Here is a 5,005-nt window from a genome sequence, read left to right on the forward strand (position 1 = left end):
AGTCTCTGTCTGCTTCATATCTGTCTCTGGTGTGTGTTTACTTTTTCTCTACCATTTCAAAAACATTTTATACCTCCACATAATGTACACTGCTTCCTATTCTGATTCCCGTTATAACCAACTCTCAACTGAAACTGGTAGGAGTTGGAAACCTTGATCTGGTTGACCTAGAATGTTTCACACTGTGTGACTGATAAAGGTACACTTGACATGATTCATATATTTGGGAAAGAGACGAATCCTATAAAAAAATTTTTGGGGGTTTTTTTCAGTGTCACTCTTCATTGTCAAGTTACAATCTGTATATAGGTGTCCGCACAAGACCTATATTGGAAACATCTTTATGTCTATTCTATGTTCCCAATATTGCTGAACTGTTTACAACATGAGTTATCAACTATGTACACACTTTTTAAGGGGGAGTGGGAGAGAGGCACCATGAAGTTTAAAATCAGACTTTCTGTAAGGGCAACTAGACTCATAGTGAGGAAACTCCTCTTGCAGTAGAGGCCATGTGACGTAAACCCCTATGATTACGAACAATACAGCTTTGCATTTAGAAGTACTACATTGAAATGTAAAGTCTTTGTTATCCAAATCTGCTATGCTGTGCTAACTTTCCCTTAGTGTATGGAACGTAACTCCAGGATCATCCAGCAGTCTTCCAAAATCTTAATGTGATGTCCTTCTTGTTAGAAATCTTGTCACATCAATCCGTGTCTGTTGTCCTAACCTACTTTCTCTGGCTATAGAAATGTGACAATAGATGCCAAATTAATAGTGTGACATTGATTTCTCACCTGGTCCCAAGCTGCCCTCAGCGGTGCTTTTAATTTGGGCATCTTACCATGCCCCTCATGGAGTTTTTGCCATTAGTTATGGCATTGTACTATGCACATCATGCTTTAGATCAGGGGTGCCCAAAAACGATTTCCAGATTTTTTTTATTTATTTTAAACTACAACTCTTATGATGATTTTTAGAATGACAAAATATCATGGAAGTTGTTTTAAAACTAATGAGAATCTACTATTTGGGGACCCTCTGCATTATTACTACTTATAAAGTGCCAACAAATTTCGTAGCGCTGTACAATGGGTGAACTAACGGACATGTATTTGTAACCAGACGAGTTGAACGCACAGGAACAGAGGGATCGAGGGCCCTGCTCAATGAGCTTACATGCTAGAGGGAGTGGGGTAATGTAACACAGAAGGTAAGGGTAGGTTGCTAGGCTAGTATTTACTGAGGGCTCAGTGTTTTGATGACAGTTGCAGGAGTGGAATCAGGCTGCGGGGAGGGAAAGCTGTTTGACAGTTTAATTGATATGCTTTCCTGAAGTAAGTTTAAAAATATATAGAATTTTTTTTTTTTCCCTCTTCACTGGGTGAAAGTCTAACAAAAGGGAATACTTTAGACTGTATTGGCACCACTATTACACCTGCCTATTAGCCAAGTTATTGCCCAGTTGTGTGACATGATCATATTCAGGGACTGTAGTCTTTTCCTGAATGGATCTGAGTTGGAATAGTTCAGAGTTCTACTGTAACTCACTGTAAATGTAACCTTATGCATTGGAGAATGGGGCTCTGTCGCCTAACTGATGCTGAAAGCCCTTGCATGAGGACAGCAGTGTCTGTGAAATCACCATAGGAAAGCATTGATTTTAATGTGTTCACTGTGTATTTGGTCCACTTGTTAGTGCATCGAGGCTCATCGGTGTTGAAATCTGGTAAGTTGAATAAAGGGGTGTGTATACCCCCTGCTCCCCCCCCCCCCCCTCTCTCTTCTAGTCTACAAGGCGCTGGGTGGGGTGGTGGATGGACAAGAGGGCTCTTTACATTTAAACAATTAAATAAAATAATTGTGCTATTTCTTAATAATGGCAAGAGCTACAATTAAAATGTAAACTGCTGGGGGCAGGGCAATGGAGCGGTCGCTCTTCTCTGAGCTCTGGCTCTAATTTAAGCAAACAAAGCTTTACATGGTGGAATCCAAGCCTAAAAGACCTCACTACCGTCGACAGGTAGACCATGGGCCACAAAAAAAAATAAAGCTAAAGCAGAAAAAACTCCCATGGCAGAGATATCGGAGACATGCTGTGGAATGCGCAGCAGGCCCCGTGGTCCAAAAATGGTACTGGCAGATTATAGCTCCTCATACACCTCAGAAGAATTTGCCATGTACCTCATGGAGGAGCATCCTTTGGGGCTCATGCCGGACTGCAGAATTGAACCACAGAAAGCCGGGGACCCGGTCACTGCGGATCAGCTGAAAAAGATGCTGGTGGAGCTACGTAAAGGGTAGCGGATATGGCCTACTACAAAGCGGACATTGAAGGGGCCACGTCAAAAGTCACACAGCTGGAGGTCTGGTCAAGTACCCATGACACCAGATTCACCAAGGTGGAACAACAGGTAGGCTGGATGCAATAGAAGATCAGAGAAGACGTCATAATCTAAAAGTCCGGGGAATACATTAGTCAGTCGACCTCGCTGACCTACCCCACTACATAAGGTGCTTCTTAGGAGTCCTGCACCCACCAGAGCAGGTTAAATCCTTGAGGCTGGATGCGATGTCCCGGCTACCAAAGCCATCAAGGGCATCGGCAACTGCAGACCTCATACTTAGATTCCAAACCCTTTCGGATAAAGCCTCTCTCCTGGCCGCTCTGAAGGGGAAAACTCCCCTGCTGTTTGAGGGCACCTCGCTTACAGTATTCCCAGACCTCATCAAGAGCACCCTAACCTGGCGAAAATCACTACAACACCTCCGTACCAGAGAGATTTCTTACAGGTGGAGAACTCCACGAGCCATATTGTTTACTCACAACAGGCTATCAGGAGCTGGGCTATCACACAAAGCTATCAGGAATTGCACCTAAAATCATCAGGCATACTGCAAGCCGCACCAACAACTGGAACAGGACTGTCCCGGCTGAACACAGCTACCATTCGGGAATTTACTCCGAGAGAAATCCAGAGAACTTCACCTGCCAGGCCACCCACCTGAAGAAAATCAAGTCCACTCAAGAGGACTCTCAGTTCCACCATCCACATTCAACATGTTTACCACAGTTAGAGATTGCTTTATTAGACCCGCCAGCTAATGGTTGGCCTCTTTAAAATACTCTCATAGTCTCTGGGCAAGGGGTAAACCCCTTTGTGGTCATCACCTTTATTGGAGATTAGACAACGGCAATAAATTTCCAGTTTATATGGTGGATGGACATCCCTGTAGGAATACTTGGCTTGTATGATTAAAATAAAGTTAAGAAAAAACATAGCAGTGCACAAGGGAGTGCACAAGGAATAGACAGTCAGTCTAAGGAAGCAAGTAAACGCTTATGGGCCCAGTTCAGAAACGTCCCATACCAGACACTAAGAGGTCTCGGTTAGTTAAATTTGGAAGCCTCACCAAGAGGTATTCGGTATTGAGAATCTACATCTACCCCAAGGACAGGCGCTTTTCACAACATGGGGGCTACAGCCTGTAAGAGCCCAGGTAGGTCCCACTACCACTAGTAGGGCCTTGGGAGGTAAGGGTGGTAGCTTAAGTGCATGTATGATGTTCACTGGGTCTTGTTGAGGGTGATAAAGTCCAGCACTGCAACTTTATAATATATTATGAAATAAATTCATACTAGCAAAATATTAATCACACAGATTTTACGTGCGATTTAAGCTGTTGAAGTACATTTAAACCAGCAGGTGGCAGTCTTGACACGTGGAAAGTTTACATCTCTTTATATGATACCACACAATCGCCTAATTTAGATCTGCAAGCTTTTGCTGTGTAATCTGAATTTTGTTTGTTTGTTTTTTTCTAATTTGACATTTGCAAGAAAATAGCTCTTGTAAATTGCACAGAATTTAGGTTTTATTTCTTGTGCTCTTGGGGGTGGGATTTATCAAAAGCTGGTGCTATTCCGAGGCCAATTGCGAAATAAGCAGCAGTAACCACGCCAACCAATAGTATGCATGATACAGGGTATAAGATTTCTAGTGCTTGTCAGGTGTAGGTAGACAGCTGAAACAACTTAAACCAGAGTCTCTTCATTCTGGTCGTGACGGGATATTGTACAAAAAGGTGGAGTGAAATCCAGATCAGTGTGAGTCAATGGTAGTATATTGGTATCTGTGAGGGAAGTAAAGGAAATACACTTACAATGTTGTGGTGCTTCAATTATGAGCCTGGGCAGTACAATCCCCGCCTGTGGATATACTTGTAGTCTTGATTTTACGATGAAGGATTTCGTGGGCCGGTATATGACTTTTGATGGCAGTTATAGTTTATCCTACCCTTAACCTCCCTGATTTTATCCAGAAGATTTTATCTAGAAGATAAAAGGAAACACAGATATGGAATTGGATGGAGAGATGTACACTGCTCAAAAAAATAAAGAGAACACTTAAACAACACAATGTAACTCCAAGTCAATCACACTTCTGTGAAATCAAACTGTCCACTTAGGAAGCAACACTGAGTGACAATCAGTTTCACATGCTGTTGTGCAAATGGGATAGACAACAGGTGGAAATTATAGGCAATTAGCAAGACACCCCCAATAATGGAGTGGTTCTGCAGGTGGTGACCACAGACCACTTCTCAGTTCCTATGCTTCCTGGCTGATGTTTTGGTCACTTTTGAATGCTGGCAGTGCTTTCACTCTAGTGGTAGCATGAGACGGAGTCTACAACCCACACAGGTGGCTCAGGTAGTGCAGCTCATCCAGGATGGCACATCAATGCGAGCTGTGGCAAGAAGGTTTGCTGTGTCTGTCAGCGTAGTGTCCAGAGCATGGAGGCGCTACCATGAGACAGGCCAGTACATCAGGAGACGTGAAGGAGGCCGTAGGAGGGCAACAACCCAGCAGCAGGACCGCTACCTCCGCCTTTGTGCAAGGAGGAACAGGAGGAGCGCTGCCAGAGCCCTGCAAAATGGCCTCCAGCAGGCCACAAATGTGCATGTGTCTGCTCAAACGGTCAGAAACAGACGCCATGAG

This window comes from Pelobates fuscus, chromosome 3, assembly GCF_036172605.1.
Source record: "Pelobates fuscus isolate aPelFus1 chromosome 3, aPelFus1.pri, whole genome shotgun sequence".
Taxonomy (NCBI): Eukaryota; Metazoa; Chordata; class Amphibia; order Anura; family Pelobatidae; genus Pelobates; species Pelobates fuscus.